This window comes from Cebus imitator, unplaced genomic scaffold, assembly GCF_001604975.1.
Source record: "Cebus imitator isolate Cc_AM_T3 unplaced genomic scaffold, Cebus_imitator-1.0 Scaffold601, whole genome shotgun sequence".
Classification (NCBI taxonomy): Eukaryota; Metazoa; Chordata; class Mammalia; order Primates; family Cebidae; genus Cebus; species Cebus imitator.
In genome coordinates this window covers 658,226-676,411 of record NW_016107916.1, presented here as the reverse complement: position 1 = coordinate 676,411, position 18,186 = coordinate 658,226, and positions in this window count along the sequence as shown.

The window sequence follows — 18,186 nt, the reverse complement described above, 5'->3', positions numbered from 1 at the left end:
AAAAAAAAAAAATTTGAAATTCATAGAATCAAAAAAGAGGCAAAATAGCCAAAGAAGCAATTCTAAACAAAGAGAACAAATCTGGAGGCATCATGCCACAGGACTTCAAAGTAGACTAAGGGGCTACAGTAATCAAAATTGCATTGTACTGGCACAAAGACACATAGACCCATGACCCATGGAACAGAATAGAGAGCTCCAAAATATAAGGTCTTCTACGCACAGCTCTGATTTTTGGCAAAGCTGACAATGGGAAAAGGACATTTTATTCAATAAATCATGCTGGGATAACTTGCCAGTCATATGTAGAAAATTGAATGTTCTGCATTTGTAAGTTTCCTATCCTTATACCATATACAAAAATAAACTCAAGATAGATTAAAGACTTAAATGTAAAACCCAAAAGTATAAAAACTTTGAAATATAACCTAAGAAAATGCCTAAATACAAACTAAAAAATTGCCATAGAAAATGGCAATGATTTCATGTCAAAAACACCAAAATCAATTTCAACAAAAGCAAAAATGACAAATGGGATCTAATTAAACTAAAGAGCTTTTGTAAAGCAAAAGAAGCTATCAACGGCAATAGAGCAAACAATCTATAGAATGAGAAAAAATACTTACAAACCATGAATCTGACAAAAATCTAACTTAAACAAATTTGTAAGCCAAAAAAAGGCTTCATTAAAAAATGAACAAAGTTCATGGACAGACTTTACGAAAGAAAACATACACATGGGCAACAAGCATACGAAAAAAAGCTCAGTATCACCAATCATTAGAGAAATGCAAGTTAAAGTCACTGTGAGATGCCATCTCACCTGAGTCAGAATGGCTACCATTAAAAAGTCAAAAAATAACAGTTACTAGTAAGGTTGCAGAGAAAAGTGAACACTTACACACTATTAGTAGAGTGTAAATTAGTTCAGCCATTGTGGAAAGAAGTGTGGCAATTCCTCAAATACTTAAAAACAAAACTACCATTTAATACAGCAATCTCAATGCTAGGTATACACCCAAAGGAATATAAATCATTCTACCATAAACACATATTCATGTGTATATTCATTGCAGCACTATTCACAATAGCAAAGGCATGGAATCAAGCTAAATGCTCATCGGTGGTAGACTGGATACTGAAAATATGTACATATACTCCATGGAATACTATGCAGCCATAAAAACCAACAAGATCATGTATTTTTCAGGAACATGAATGGAGCTAGAAACCATTATCCTTAGTAAATGAACAAAGGAGTGGAAAACGAAATACCACATGTTCTCACTTATAAATGGGAGCTGAATAGTAAGAACACATTGACACAAAAAAAGGGAACAAGAGTCACTGGGACTTATTTGTGGGTGGAGAATGGGAGGAGGGAGAGGAACAGAAAATTAAAAACCTATTGTATACCAAACTTAGTATCTGGGTGATTAAATAATATGTACACTATACCCCCATGACATGGGTTTACCTATATAACCTGCACATCTACCCCTGCACCTAAAATAAAAGTTAAAATTATTTCACTAAAAAAAGTCTATGTGCAATGTTCAGTACCTATGAATAATAACAATTAGATATAATGTCTTCTTTCTCAAATGTCATATGAACAAATTTCCTGTTAAACATCAGGATGTATAAGAAAAAGCCCAGAATTTGGAGGCAGCATATGTCATAACCTGTATGCCTAGTGACAGAGGCAAATCATAAAACACAGGCCCAATTTTCTTATATATAAAACAATGATAAAAATACCTGCTCTACAGATATTTCTACACATAGAGAGTAGTTTTGAGGATTAAGCAATGTATGTGAAACTATATGGTAACCACAAAACCGCAGCACACATATAATGACAATTAAATAAAAATGAGATAATCTCTCAAATCTTACTACAACCAAAAAATACAATATTCTGTATTATTCTCAGAACGTTTCTTCTTCTTCTGAAGTGTTATTCATTTGATATTTGTAGCATAGAATCATTTACCAATTAACAAATATCACTGCTAAGTAAAAAAAAGCAGAAAGCAGATAAACAGTAAGAAAATAAAAACCACTGACAATACAATTAATCAGATATAAAGCTATTGATATTTATATTTATATGAGTTTTTCAGAAATATATTCTATTTTTTTTCACTAAACCATGAATTATAACATCTTTCCTTGTGACAGTGTATCCTTCTATAAACTCATTTACTAATTTTACAGTATTTCCTTCAATAGATAGGTATACCATGACTTATGTTATAAAATATAATTATTTTTCCATTTTTCACATTGATCAATAACACTGTGATGGGCATTCTTTTTAAAATTGTTGTATCCATTTAAAATTATTTTTTATAGAATTATATCCTTTGCAGTAAGAGATGGAGCTGGAGGCCATTATCCTAAATGAACTAACATAGGGGCAGAATACCAAATACTGCATGTTCTCACTTTTATGTGGTAGCAAAATATTGAATACATATGGACACAAAAAAGGGAACAATGGTCATCAGGGACTACTTGAGCATGGAGGGTGGAAGGGGACTGAGGACTGAAAAGCCCACCTATCGAGTACTATGCTTATTAGTGGGGTGAATAAAAATGTGCACCAAACCCCTATGACATGCAATTTACCTGTATAACAAACCTCCACATATACCCCAGAACCTAAAATAAGAGTTTTAAAAAGTTTAAAAAACACACCAGAAAAACCTAAATGGAAGTGAATAAAATTATTTTCTCCATCTAACTCACTAATTTAAAATAATCAGATAGCTTTTGATTTTCAAATATTTATATGTACAATTTTATATACGTATATTGATAAATGTCATTTGCACTACATATACTGTTCTTCAGTCTGTGATTTTGCAATTAAAATATATTGTGAACATATTTTAACATCCATACTCAGAAATTCTTCACCTTTGAAGTGAATCCAGTGTTCCATTACTTGGGTATGTTATAATTTATGTAATGAAGCTCTTATAGATGGATGTTCAGATTGTTTTCTTTTTTCTTTTTGTTCTTTCTACACTCACATAATAATTAATATTTTTTTGCATCAGTGCTTTCAAACATTTTGTCAGGACTATTTTTTCCTCTTAAAAGTTATTAAGGAAAAATAACCTGCACTTGTGTGGATGTGAATACAATGACTGCCAATAGAGTTTGATGCCAATAATTTAATTAATGATAAAGATGTCATCAATTCTATCTATTATATGCATCATTGCTTTTTACCATTAGTCCAAATGTCAACACAGAACAAAAGGCAAATGACACCTTAGTATTATCACGGAAATAGTTTTCGCCTCACCTATTCTCCATAAAACTCTTGGGGACCTCCAGGAATCCTGTGATCACAGTAAGAAACACTACGTTGGATAAAATAAATAAAAGATGGCATTGTTGAATTAAATGGTATATTTACAGATTGAGGTGCAATTTTTATGACCAGATTGTTTATGAGGTACTAGCTATATAAGAATTAATAGACTTTAACACATTTATTTGAAGACAACTTGTAGAACACTTGGCTTAGTATGGCGAATATAAATTAGAGCTTTCATAGAATTTTTCAAGGGAAAAAACTTACGAAGTTTTTTTGCTGAGCTTCTCAGAACAGAGAAGTTAAACACAAAGCTATTGATGGCCCGTCACTAAAACATTATACCATTTCTTCCTCTAATACTTCCTTTTGTAGCTATAAGTTTATGCTTCTTTATATAGACCCTCTACAACCTTACTTTAACCTACTTTTCCATGCATAAATCTTGGTCTCTTTTGCACATTGCTTTGTACCAAGCAAATGGAAAGCAAAGAAAGGCAGGGGTTGCAATGCTAGTCTCTGACAAAACAGACTTTAAAACTACAAAGGTCAAAAAGGACAAAGAAGGGCATTACATACTGCTAAAAGGAACTATTCAACAAAAAGAGCTAACTATTCTAAATATATATGTACCCAGTACAGGAGCACCCAGCTTCTTTTTTTTTTTTTTTTTTTTAATTGAGGAACAGAAAATGTTGCAGGAGAGGTGGCAATAAAGGTTGGCTTGTACTATTTTCCAGTTGTTATGTATATAATTCTTATTTTCTCTTAAAAAAATATCTTCACTATGGTAGAGGCTATGACAAAAGCTCCACAGATAAAATTCCCTCATCTCTTGGGTTTTAAAGAGATGACGGAATTTGAATAGGTCAAACACGGAAGAGGGAATGTTATACTGAGACCACAAAGCAACCAAAAAGTAGGAAAGGGTGGCACACATAGAAAAGCTGGGAAGATTTCTGTACATCTGGCACAAAGGAATGTAAAAAAGAAAGGTATAAGGATACAGAGCATAAGTGATAATTAAAAAACTTTTTAAAACACTTGCCTTTTGTACTGTTATGCACAAGATCTAATGTTCTTGCATTTTTGGCTTGAGTGTGTATGTGAATGTATGTATGCAGTTTAATGCATTGTATACTACAAATGTCTATAATCAAAAGAATAATTTAATATCCTGAAAAAATAAGAGAATGGTATAGGTGTTTAAGCAACATCTAATATTTATTAGCTTCCTGATGCTTACTATGTAAACATTTTTTTAAATTCAGGTAAGTGACATAGTATGTCCTTTAGAGGGTAGACATTAACTCTGGGTTTTGAATAAAGTGAGGATTATTCTGGCTCCTTCTACATTCTTATCCCTTCCAATAAACTATCCACAATGAGTATATGCAATTCAATAGGCTCTCAGCAAATAATTTAGTCCTATTCAGTTAAGAACTAGATATTTTGACATTTGAAAATCAGTACCTTTTTTTTTTTTTAATAAAATGTCATGGTCACTCTAAAATTAGGGCTACCACTAGAATCCTGTTACATGAAGACCATTTATGTTTTGTGCTTTATTAACATTAGTAGCTTTTCTAATCTTGGGCTGGTAGTTCTCAGAGCAAGAGGGAAACAAATATTATACTTACATGAGGAGAGTGGAACCTTGCTTTTATTGATCGCAATTAATATCACCAAAGACTGACTATAATATTTGTAAATTGTCAATCCCAATCAGTCTTCTGACTCTTGCAATAGTTAAGTCCCGAATAGTAAGTTTAAAACTAGGGAATGATCCTTTAAAGTTGACTTCAAGATAAAAATAAATGTTTTAAAGATTAATTTATATAATGACCCAAATCATGTTGAGAAGAGGAATTAGTATATTATACCTGGGGGATAAAATTTATAATACTTTGGCTTTAAAAAATAATGTCAGTCATGGCTATGGTGAGTATGAAGGAAACTTTAATGTACCCTACAAATAAAAAATACTGTCTATTACATTGTATTTCCAGAATTACAGACTAGTTTCCAGAAAATAACTGCTTTCTAATGTGGTTTAGACCCACAATAAAGGCGCTTGTGTGCAGGAAAAAACATAGAAGTTGATGGGATTAGGCGTTTATTCTTCCGATTAGCCTAATGAATCCTAATAATTCCACTTCTAGATCTCCTGATAAAATCCACTTTTTTTTAAATCCCAGAATTTAATTTTCCTATCTATGGTAATGGCAAAATTATTTTTAAACATTCATTGTTACCCCAGCTACTTAATATTCTTTATACGATTTCTGTTTCAAACTGCTGTTGGTTAAAATCAATGAGCCATACACATTACATTGAAAAGTACTCTATTTCATACTATCCATCACTTATTACCAGTGCTATTTCATCTCAGTACTTCATTGCTTATCCTACTAATATAAATATTTTCTTGGTAGATTCTGCAGCATGCTATGGTTGCTTGCCTTTAATTTTTACATTGCTTAGATAATTGTGGCTTCTTAATATGAAAATCTGAACCCTCTGTCCATAACTCAGTTCTATTAGATCATGCTGATCTTTGTGTATAAGTAAAATTGCTGCAATGAAAGTCTTCTTTGAACTCATTTTTTCCCATTGCTCTTTTCTCTTTCTTTTCCCATTTCATGGTCCTTTTCTTCTGTTAACATTTGAAAAATACATTAGGGGCTTGTTTTTCTTATCTATTGTGTTCTAAAACCTCCTTCCACTACACTGAAATCTTCTTGAGTATAGAAACTACATATTATTAATACTTATATTTGCCTTGTTAGTTACTTAAACTATAAGCACCCAATAACTGGTTTTGCATTATGTAAATGTATAAGTAAATTCTGTTTCATAGATGTTAGAAAAATTAATAAGTGAATAGCATTGGTCGCTATTACTTACATGGCAAAAAATTATTTTATGGTATATTCAATATCACTGAGCCCTTGGCAGGCATGAAAGCTGTAAGTCCCTTTGCCTGTTTTAAGTTTTGTATTTACTGAATCAATATGAAGTCAGCTTATATAGCCACACACAACTTACATTTCCATACAACGTTAAAGAATAACTCTCCTAGGAAATGTTTCTTGACTTATTCCACAAAAGCTGAGTAGGGAGGCTTTCCTATGTGCTCCTCAAGTCACTGATTTTTTATCATAATGTGATTATCTGGTATGCTTCTGTCTTTAGTACTTTGATTTACTCCTGTATCCTTAGTCTCTATCTGAGTATCTGATCCATAACAGGTACTCAGTATATACATAGGGAATGACTAAAGAGAATTTAGAGTATCGCAGAATCTAGAAATGAGCATATCAACTCACCTTATTTATGAAAATATGTCCTGTACTGTTGCAGGATAGAAATTGATCATGGATTGAGTTTGAACTTTAGTACAGTGATGATACTCATTATCATAGAACTTTAAGGTACATTAGTGATGATGTGGACAAATGAGCTTAATCAGGAACTGTTTTCTGGATCAGTGATCCTCAAAAGAACATTTCAATTAGGTGAAGAATAAGAGAACCCCTAGAACATGCACTTGGGAAGACTAAAAACGTTCAGATAAAACATGCAGAATTTGGTATGCTTGCCCAAGAAGTTACTTTTTTCTGTAATAGAAAACAGCTGAGGGACATTTTTTAAAACACTCCCCAAAACCTAAAAATTCTTGAGATGATCATGGAGTAAGAGAAGCAGGAATGGTTATTTCTCATCCACAGGGTACATCTAAGGGCATTCAAAATACTATTTTATTCTTTCACTTTCAGTGACTCCTAACTTACATTCAGGAGACAAAATGGAGGACAGCCTGGCCCTGCGCATGAAGGCATTGTTGTGTGCAGAAATTTGCCATCTATATCCCTCAGCACCACCTCTCTCCTCCAATGATGAGGTAAGGCAGAGCACTAAGACCTTATTGGGATGGGAATTCTAAAGGCGTTTTACTCTCTGGGCAAAATGGTCTCCACTAACATTGGAATCAGTTTTTGAATTCAGACACATGATGTGACTTTGAAAAAAAAATTGATGCTTATTGTATTTCAGTTTTCTTTACTTGAACATAATGGAAAATCATCTTATTTTTCTATCTGTTCTAAAAAGATGAAATAGATTTACTCCACCCAGGAACCTGAGTGCCTGAGTTTGAATACCAATTCTGCCATAATAAGCTGTGTTATCTTGAGTCAGCCACTGACTCTCTGCTTTAGTTTAATCGTTTGTAAAGTGGAAATATTCATGGTACCTACCTCATGGCATTGTGGTGAGGGTTACATGCACTGATACATAGTAAGTGCTTAGCAAGTACACCAGGTCAGAAGAGTCACTGACAGTAACTAAGTAAACCTTTAGAGTTCTTCTCATATATAGAGCAAGAGCTTCTGAATCATTCACCAGAGATTCCTGTTAGAATGAAACGCCCAATGGGGGCACAGATTGTTGCAACTCTCCTACCAGATTCAGCACTCATGTTAGCTAGGGCTTTCTAGGCACTGCTGCCCTTATGGAGGTCTACCTTTAATTGTCACTCTCTTTTCCCTGTGGACATTTGTCTTGTGTCTAGAAAACCAGGCGATCTTCCCAACCTCCTCCAAGCATCTAGTCTAATCAGCTTTATGATATTGTTGCTAGCTTACCTCTAGCTGCTGTTGCCTTTGGTTTGATGCACTTCCTCTGATCCATATGACTCTCATCATGGCTCTTTCTTAGCACTGTAGCTTACATTTTCAGGTAGGCTACTGAGAGTTATGTTGATTGTTGGTCAGGGAATCAAGCAAAAATAATTGGGATGCTTGGAAATTGACCTGAGATCTTGGACTTTGTAGTTGTTATATCTGAATTAAATAAACTTGGTAACTCTAAGCCCTGCATTGCTTCTTGAAAGAAATAATTATTTTAGAGCTATTATATGATTGCTACTAAAACAATAATAGGCATCATTTATGAATGCCTTCTATATGATAATTAGGATACCATTAATTCCACAGTAACCCCAGAAATTAGATGTCATTATCCAGTTTTCAGAGGTTAACAGACTTAGAAGATTAAATAATCAGTTCAGATATAACTAGCTGGCAGCATGTGGAGGATTTGAAGCCATTTGTTTCTTGTTACAAACCAAGTCACCAGTAAGAAACAAGGGAAATATTTTGTTGAAATCTTTATCTTTCCATTGGACTCTATGGGATCTCATTAACTGTATTTTCTTCCCCATGATACGTTTAAAAGTTTATCTTCTACAGATGTACTTCAGATCCAAGGCCCTGTGCATTAGTTATTATGAATCAAATCAAATGGTTTTAACCAACAAGCTCCCAATTAAGAAAAGAGTAGATGAAGCAACTACTAGAGAAGGCAGGACATAGGTAATTAATTTCCTATGACTCTAACCCAAGAAAAAGAGCCAGCTCAAATGTGGATTATTAATTAGACAAAACCCATCCCCCTAATAATTTTATATGCCATTCTTTTTGTTAGGTATTTTTCATTGATTAGCAATTGATTAATTTAATTGTTTATACATCAAGTATCAGAGTTATGTTTACATTGTACCAAGCTCTCAATTAGGTAATATAAGCAATATAAGTAATATATGCCCTTATATTCTACTAGAGATAAGATGGACAATAAGTAAAAAAATATATCGGTGATGATAAATGTTATAGGAAAAAAATTTAAGGAGGTAATTCTTTGAAAAGAGAAATTGTTGAAAATGTAAATAGATTGGACAAGCACGGCTTATCACATCACTAAGGCCTGAAGAACATTTTTCATCCACTAGGAAGCTCTTATGGAGACTGGCAAGATAAGGAGAATCCAATAAAGGAAACCAAAAAGGAACAAATATAAATATTTTGACCTAGAGGTTAAATGAAAACTATATCAGGAAGAATGAAGCAATAAACTGGTGATACGTTTAGTAGAATGAAAGCTGAGGATTGGTCATTGGATTAATCAGTGCAGAGGTCACTGGTCATTTTTTCCACTATGTTGGGAGCAAAGAAATGATTTGCATTTCTCTAATGATTAGTGATGATGAGCTTTTTTTCATATATTTGTTGGCCATGTAAACATCTTCTTTTGAGAAGTGTCTGTTCATTTCCTTTGCCCACTTTTTGATGGAGTTGTTTCTTGTAAATTTGTTTTAAGTTCTTTGTAGATTCTGTATATTAGCCTTTTGTCAGATGGCTAGATTACACAAATTTTTGCCCATCCTTTTATCCCTAGTGTGAAACCCACTTGATCATGGTAGATTATCTTTTTGATAATCAGTATATCTTTTGATATCTGAGTTTCTCACCATTAACTATGATATTAGCTGTAGAATTTGTTGGTAGATATTCTTAATCAAGTTGAGGAAGTTCCCCTATATTCCTAGTTGACTGTTAGTTTTTGTCATAAGTAGGTGTTGGGTATGTCAAATTCTTTTTTAACATCTATGGATAGGTTCATGCAATTTTTCTTTTTTAGTTTTTTGATATGATGGCATACATTAATGGATGGGTAGATGTTGAAGCAATCTTGGATAGTTAAGATAAATGGCACTTGGCAGTAGCATATCATTCTTTTTATACAGTGTTGGACTTAATTTTCTAATATTTTGTAGAAGATTTTTTTTGCATCTATGTTCGTGAGATATATTACTCTATAGTTTTCATTTCTTGTAATATCTTTTCCTGGTTTGGGTATTAAAGTAATGCTGGCCTGGTAGAATGAGTGGGTAGTATTGCCTTGTTTTTATCTTTTGGGAGAGACTAGAGAAATCCAACTTCCCTTTTATGGTAAAAAGGCAGGATATTCACTCCCTTCTTTGCCTAATTTGTTTCCATAAAAAAAAATTGTGTCCATTGAAATTTGTTTTCCTTTCTCATTCTAAACAACTTTGAAAATGAATACCATAACTATTTGCTAAATCCGGTGTACATGATTCTGACCTGTAATTTTAAGTGCGTCAAAAATATTTCACTATTAAAAAGAAAATCTGAACATTAAGTGTCCATTCAAAAATCTGGAAAGACTCATCTAGTCTGCTCAAGTGTTTTTATACCCTTTAACTTAGCCCAAGGGATCTCAGAAGTGACTCAAGAAGATATAAATATAGCTAAATATCAGCAAGTTCCTTCGGTAACATTCTTAATTAATTTTAAATTGCTTATCTCTCTGCTGAAATTACACCCTGTACCATCATCCAGTAAAAGTTGTTTTCACAGGATTTGGAAATGGATTTTTTCCACCTTGACTTTTAGAACTCAGGACACTGAGGATTAAGTCAAAGGGTGGGTCTTGATTTCACCACTGTTAGTCCAGTTTGTACCATCCCTTTCTTGATATTCCCTGTCTTCTCTTTCTTAATTCAAATGCTTATACTGAAGACATTCATGTTGCAGTATCAACTTGCCCTAGACGGTGTCTTTCTCCATGGTCTTGGAGTCTAAATGGCTCTTTGACTAGGTTTTCCAGAAACCAACACATAAGATAACAGAAGTAAATTGACTATTATAAAATTTACAGAAATATAATTTTTAAAATTTATCGTGCTAGCCAGAAGAATAATGCCTGGAATCAGTTCAATCTCTTTAGATCCAAGTCTAAGCCCCAGGACGTATTTTAAAGACATGTTTGTGTCTTTTGGAATCCCAAGGGGGAGATAAATGTAGCTAGAATTGAAGAAGGATCTAGTTAATAAATTAAAAATCCATGGGAACTACATGTTTCATCAATGTTTGTCTTTTCAAATCTGTGTCTCTTCTTATAGGTGTTTTTCTCTGCTTTTTCAACCACTCTGTGGTGACTGCCTGGCAGTAGTTGCAGTTCAAGGGTGATAATTAATCATACCCCTTTCTCCCTATGGAAACCAATTTTAAAGATGTAGGAATCAGACAGATGAAGATAAAAATATTTATTCCTAATAAGACTGGATTAGAGAATGTAAGTTCAATTTAAGGTCAAATGGACTTTCTACTCTTTTACTTCCTAAACTAAACTCTCTCAGAGATACAGTTCTCATCCCTGCAGGGACAGAGTCTTTCCCGAAGACTTACTTGAAGAAAAAGACAAGGCAAGGAGATTCTAGGGAGAGGAGCTACAAGATTTTATCTCTGCTCAAAAGATCTAAGGAACAATGAAGGCCAATCTCACTATCTAACCATGCAGCTACCACAGCACACGTATACCTATGTAACAAACCACATTCTGCTCATGTACCCCAGAACTTAAAGTATAATAAAAATAAATTATAAAAATAAATATAAAATAAGAAAAAAGTAATGGGTGAAAGGAGAGACTAAAAGTGTTATTCTTGAAAAAGCTACCTGTAAGAACAAAAGGGCATGCATTTCTTCTCGAGGCAATCATTTAATCTTATTTGTAAAAACTTGGTGAAAGAAAAATCATAGTTAGTTTGAATCAGTTGTTTTCAGTTTCAGTCAGTGAGGGCGTCAGGTAGATGTACTATGCAGGACAAATGTCACTGCCAGAAATGATCTTCATTGGACCTGGGGCCAGGACCCCAAAGAAAAGCAAAAGTTTGAGCTTGGCAGACTCCTTGAAAATGTCTAATACATGCCTCTGCTAGCCACAAATGAATAAAGTACTTCTTGGGTCACTTTGCGTATTCTTATAATTAGTTACTTATAGGAAAAATGCAAAAATAATACAACAAACTCCCAGGTTCATCAATGGTTTACATATTTACCCAGTTACTTTATCATTTTTCTCTCTATATGTGTATCTTTCTGAAATATTTATTTCTGAAACTTAAAAGAGGCTTGGAGATACTATATATCTTTATTACCATTTAGTGTGTTTTTCTTAAGAAAAATAGCATTCTTTAACAGAACCAAAGAATAGTTACCATAATCAGGAAATTTAACATTAATATAATACTATTATTTAATCTAGAGTTTATATTAAAAAAAATTTAAAAATTCGCAATAACATTCTTTATAGCATTTTTTTCTCCAGAATATAATTTCCTTCAGGATTCTATATTGCATTTAGCTGTCAAATCTCTTGTCTCCTTTAATGTGGAACAGTTCTTTAACCTTTTTTTGGCTTTCTTGAACTTGACATTTTTGTGGTATACAGGGAGTCATTTTGTAGAATGTCCCTGATTGTTGTCTGATGTTTCCTTAGAATGAGATCATGCATTTTTGGTCAGGAGAATCACTGCTGAAGTAAGGCTGTTTTTCTTAATCCATTAAATAAGGAGGACTATGATGTCAGTTTCTCCCAATTAGCTTTGATTAGTTGCTGAAAGTGACAACTGCCAGGCTTTTCTACTGTAAATTTTCTAATTTTTTTTCCTATTTATTAATGCATAATATATGAGAAGACACTTTGAGATGATGCATGTTTCCTGTTTGTAATCAAATTTTCACCTACTTGTTTTATCATCTTCTGGTTCTTTCTATTTTCATTGCTATATATTTATTAGCATTCATGCTATTGCAGAGAAGAGTTTTTCCTTTTCCTAGATATTTTATCTGTTCATCCTATTTTTATGTATATGGCCTAATTCACTCTTATTTTGTGAAATGGATTATAACGTTTACTGTTGCTATTTATCTGCATGTTTAAATAATTCAAGATCTGGCCAGTAGGAATCCCTTCCAACCAGCTCTTGGGTCTCTATTATGGCCTCATCATTTTTATGTACTGTAAAATATTTTGCTGCAGCAAGATGCTCAATTTATATTTTTCTTGCCCCAGTCCTGCACATAATAAGCTGGTTACCTTTTAATGGAGAGTGGTATTTAAACAAGCTCATTGCAATTGGAATGCCATTGTTTCTAAAAGAGCTAAGAAAAAGATAAATGTAGAAATGTATGTTTCTATAAAATTATGGGTACATACTGATATAATTTCAATCCAACACCAGAGAGTATACTTTAGTATTTGTTGTTTCTGTATTTATATAAAATACTACTGTAAACAACAAAACTTCAGAGTTCAATATTTATTGTCAGAGTTTTTTGGTAATATTTATATAAGTGAAATGTACAAGTTTTATATGTTCAATTTGATAGAGTTTGACAAATGAGTTCACCTATGTAATCTACATGTAATCTACATCTTATTAAGGCATAGAATATTTTTTATTTGTCCTAAAATGTTCTTCATTTCTCTTCCTAATTTTTTTCCCCATATATTAGTTTTACCTGTTCTGGAACTTCATGTGGATGAAATTATAGTTTGTATGTGTATGGCTTCTTTTTGCAGAACATGTCTATGAAATGTATCCATGTGTTTTGTGAAATATCAGTGTAGTAGTTCACTCTTTTATGGCTACTAATATTCCATTGGATAAATATGCCATATTTTAAAAATCCATTCTTCAATATTCGGATAGTTTTTAATACACTTGCTATAAATCATACTTTTTTATTTTCCTTGAGTGTGTAATTATGAGTGGAATTGCTAAGTCATAGAATAGAATATGTTTAACTTTATTAAAAACTGCCAAGCTATTTTACAACATTGTTTTATCATTTTACATTCCTACCAGCAGTGTTTGATAGTTCAGTTGCTCTACAATTTCATCAATAGATGATTTGTCAATAATGTCAATTTTAGCCATTTCTGATGCATGTTATGGAATTTCATTGTGGTTTTAATTTCTATTTTCCTGGTGATTGATGATGTAGAGTATCTTTCATATACTAGTGAACCATTCATATATCTTCCTTTGTGAACTAGGTATTCAGTTTAGTTCTTTTTAAAAACTACTTTCTACCATGTATACATTCTAATTACAAGCCCTTTGTCAGATATACATAGTGCAAATATTTTCTCACAATCCATGGATTGCCTTTTTATTTTCTTAATGATATATTTTGATAAGCAGAAGTTTGAAGTTTTAACACTCTAGCTTATACATTGTTTTCATTTTATGGTTATTGCTTTCTGTGTGCTGTCCAAAACACCATGCCTATCCAAAGTCATAACTTCCTACATTTTATTCTAGAAGGATTTTATATTCAGCTTCTATATTTAAACATACATTACTCTCTAGAATCAATTTTTGTGTATACTGTGAAGTAAGGGTTGAGAGTCTTTTTATTCCATGTGGATATCCAGTTCTTCTAGCACCGTTTGTTGAAATACTTTAATTTCCTCCATTGCAGTTGTATTGGTGTCTTGGTCAAAATTTAATTAATTGTGTATGTGTAGATCTATTTCTGGACTCTGTTCCTTCGTGATCTTATACGAAGATTCTTTATACTGTCTTGATCAGTGAAGCTTTATAGTAATTCTTAAAAATTGCTATAAAAAGTGTAAATCCCTCAACATATTCTTTTTATATTATTATACTTTAAGTTATGGGATACATGTGCAGAACGTGCAGGTTTGTTACATAGGTATACATGTGCCATGGTGGTTTGCTGCATCCATCACCCTGTCATCTATATTACATATTTCTCTTAATGCTATCCCTCCCTTAACTTCCAACCTCTGCTATCCCTCCCTATTCCCACACCCTGCGACAGGCCCCAGTGTGTGATGTTCTACTCCATATGTCCATGTGTTCTTATTGTTCAACACCCACTTATGAGTGAGAAAATGCAGTGTTTGGTTTCGTGTTCTTGTGTCAGTTTGCTGAGAATGATGGTTTCCAGCTTTATTCATGTCCCTGAAAAGGACATGAATTACATGATCGTATATTGAGAAGACCCAATTGTTTCAGCCGAAAATCTCCTTAAGCTGATAAGTAATTTCTGCAAAGTTTCAGGATAAAAAAAAACAATGTGCAAAAATCACAAGCATTCCTATACACTGGCAATAGTGAGTCAAATCATCAGTTAACTCCCATTCACAATTGCTACAAAGAGAATAAAATTACCTAGGAATACAACTAACAAGGGATGTCAAAGACCTCTTAAAGGAGAACTACAAAATACTGCTCAAGGAAATAATAGAGGACACAAACAGATGGAAAAACATTCCATGCTCATGGTTAGGAAGAATCAATATCGTAAAAATGCCCATACTGCCCAAAGCAATTTATAGATTCATTGCTATCCCCATCAAGCTACCATTGACTTTCTTTGCATAATTGGAAAAAAAACACCTTAAATATATTCTTTTTAAGGATTGTATTGGCTAGCCTAGGACCATTGGGTTTTGATTTTTTTCTTTTTAAATTGCATTTTAGGTTTTGGGGTACATGTGAAGAACATGCAAGATTGTTGCATAGGTACACACGTGGCAGTGTGATTTGCTGCCTTCCTCCCCATCACTATATCTGGCATTTCTCCCCATGCTATCTCTCCCCAACTCCCTACCCCCTGCGTCCCTCCCCTATTTCCCCCCGACAGACCTGTGTGTGATGCTCCCCTCTCTGTGTCCATGTGTTCTCATTGTTCAGCACCCAGCTATGGGTGAAAACATGCGGTGTTTGCTTTTCTGTTCTTGTGTCAGTTTGCTGAGAATGATGGTTTCCAGGTTCATCCATATCCCTACAAAGGACACGAATTTGTTTTTGATGGCTGCATAGTATTCCATGGTGTATATGTGCCACATTTTCCCTGTCCAGTCTATCATTGATGGGCATTTGGGTTGGTTCCAGGTCTTTCCTATTGTAAACAGTGCTGCAATGAACATTCGTGTGCATCTGTCCTTATAGTAGAACGATTTATAATCCTTCGGATATATACCCAATAATAGGATTGCAGGGTCAAATGGAATTTCTATTTCTAGGTCCTTGAGGAATTGCCACGCTGTCTTCCACAATGGTTGAACTAATTTACACTCCCACTAACAGTGAAAAAGTGTTCTGGAGAGGATGTGGAGAAATAGGAGCATTTTTTTCTTTTTTTTTTAATTGTACTTTAATTTCTGTGGTACATGTGCAGAACATGCAGGTTTGTTACATAGGTTTACACGTGCCATGATAGTTGGCTGCATCCACCACCCCGTCATCTACATCAGGTATTTCTCTTAATGCTATCCCTCCACTATTCCCCCACCTGACAGTCCTGGTGTGTGATGTTTCCCTCCCTGTGTCCATGTGTTCTCATTGTTCTACTCCCATTTATGAGTAAGAACACATGGTGTTTGGTTTTCTTTTCTTGTGTTAGTTTGTTAAGTATGATGGTTTCCAGCTTCAACTATGTCCCTGCAAAGGGCACAGTGACTCACTCCTGTAATCCCAGCACTTTGGGAGGCCAAGGTGGGCAGATCATGAGGTCAAGAGATCGAGACTATCCTGGCTAACACAGTGAAACCCCGGTCTCTACTAAAAATACAAAAAATTAGCCGAGCATGGTGGCATGCACCTGTAGTCCCAACTACTTGCGAGGCTAGGAGAATCGCTTGAACCTGGGAGTTGGAGGTTGCAGTGAGCGAGATTGAGCCATTGCACTCCAGCCTGGGTGATACAGCGAGTCTCTGTCTCAAAACAATAAATAAATAAATAAATAGGGTGGATTCATTGATGTCCAATTTCTCTCACTGTCATCATTTTCAATCCCATTACTGGGTATATCTCAAGAATTATATATCGTTCTGTTATACAGACATATGCACACATATGTTTATTGCAGCACTGTTCACAATAGCGAAGACTTGGAAGCAACCCAAATGCCCATGAATGACAGACTGGATAAAGAAAATGTGGCACATATACACCATGGGTTTTGATTTTTAAAAGTTAGAAATAGCTTGTCCATTTCTATTGTTTTAATGTCTCTGGATTTATGTTTGGGGTTGTAATAAGCTTATAAATCAATATGAAGAGAATTGATATCTTACAAATATTCAGCCATCTAACCCATGAAAATCTTATAACTCTATATATTTGTCTTTTAAAATTTTTTCAAAGTATTTTTAGTTTTCAATATAGAGGCCTTTCAGTATTTTTAGTGCAGACCTATGTAATTAGTAATTTTAGCGGTATAATCAAGAGAAATTATTAAAATTTCATTTTCAAATTTTTCTGCTATGATACTGAAATACATAGATTTAAGGATTTTAATTTAATTCTTATATCCTGTAATCTTGATAAATTTGCATAGTAGATATAATAGTTCTTTTAAATCCACTTAGAGTTGAGGATTTGGCATGCAGGACATATCTAAGCCCACTTCAGATTTTTTTTTAAATAAAATTTTATTGAAACACAGACATGCCCATTCATTTACTTATTTCTGTGGTTGCTTTAGCACCACAATAGAGTTGAGTAGTTGTAATAGAGACCATAGATATATATGGCTTACAGAGTCTAAATATGTTCTATCTGGCTGTTTGTGGAAAATGTTTGCCAACCCATGCAAAGATTATCTACATATTTAATTATAATTTCTGTGGGAAAGTTTTTCTTCTGTCTTTCCATTATGCCTTCTATTTATTTTATTTTTTATTCTATTGCCATATTGTATTCCCTGACAATGACAGCCAGTATAATGTTAAATATAAGGAGTAAAAATGGCCATCCTTTCTCTGGCCCCATTCTGAGGAAAACATATTAACAATTTCATTATTTAGTACTATATTGACTGGAGGCTTGTCATAGGTATTCTTATGCTGAAAATTTTCTTTTACATTTCTAATTTGCTGAGAATATTTTTAATCAAAAATGGAATTTTTATTTACCAAATGGTTTTTTCTTTATTGAGAATATCCTATTTACCATTCTTCTTTATGCTGGTAATACAGTTTCCTTAATTACATTTTTGAAAGTTAATACAGCATTGAGTTATATGTATAAAATCCCAGTTGATAATAATGTACTATTCATTTTATATAAACTGTATTTGATTTCCTAATATTTTTCTGAGAATTTTAATGTTTATGTAAATGGCATTTTTAAAAAAATATCTTTTTCTTGTAACACCTTTATCAGATTT